This window comes from Monopterus albus, unplaced genomic scaffold (assembly GCF_001952655.1).
Source record: "Monopterus albus unplaced genomic scaffold, M_albus_1.0 scaffold179.1, whole genome shotgun sequence".
Taxonomy (NCBI): domain Eukaryota; kingdom Metazoa; phylum Chordata; class Actinopteri; order Synbranchiformes; family Synbranchidae; genus Monopterus; species Monopterus albus.
This window is the reverse complement of record NW_018128059.1, coordinates 222,349-222,981: the sequence shown is the minus strand read 5'-3', so window position 1 is coordinate 222,981 and position 633 is coordinate 222,349.

Here is a 633-nt window from a genome sequence, read left to right as displayed (position 1 = left end):
CTACTGTTGTTCCATAATCACATCTAACAGCCGTGTGGGCTTGGCTGGCCCATCCTGACTCACTAATGGGCTTAACTTGGCTGTCTTGTAAAAAATGAAAAGGCCCACTTTTCAGCAAGCCGCTCCAAAAACACACTTTAAATATCTGAGGGGGATTTATTATCAAGTCCATTAGGGCTATTCTTGAGCCCTGTAAATAGTCAATTAGTGGATAATTTTGATTTGACTCACATGCAAAAAGTTCTGCCATGGAAAGAAACGAGAAGAGTTGTGGGGGGTGTTCTCATTTAGACCTCCTTTAGAATACCAGCCTTGTGTCATGACTATAGGGTGACATTGTGCATTACTTGAGTAATAGATAATGAACATGCTAAGGTGTTTCAAGTCTTCTTACTTTTGCGCCTTCATAAAAATGATTAACTATGTACAGGAGGCCAGATGTGGACGGCAAAGTAAGAATTTCATTGTACAGGGAAACGCGTTTCCATACCGTGCATATGACAATAAACACTTTGACTTTGAGATTAACTCAACACTCACAGATGGATTACCAACACTGGGCCCTACACAGATGAGTGGGATGTTTCCATGACTGGACCCATAGGGCACAGTATGGGTTTAAAGTTCTGGTGT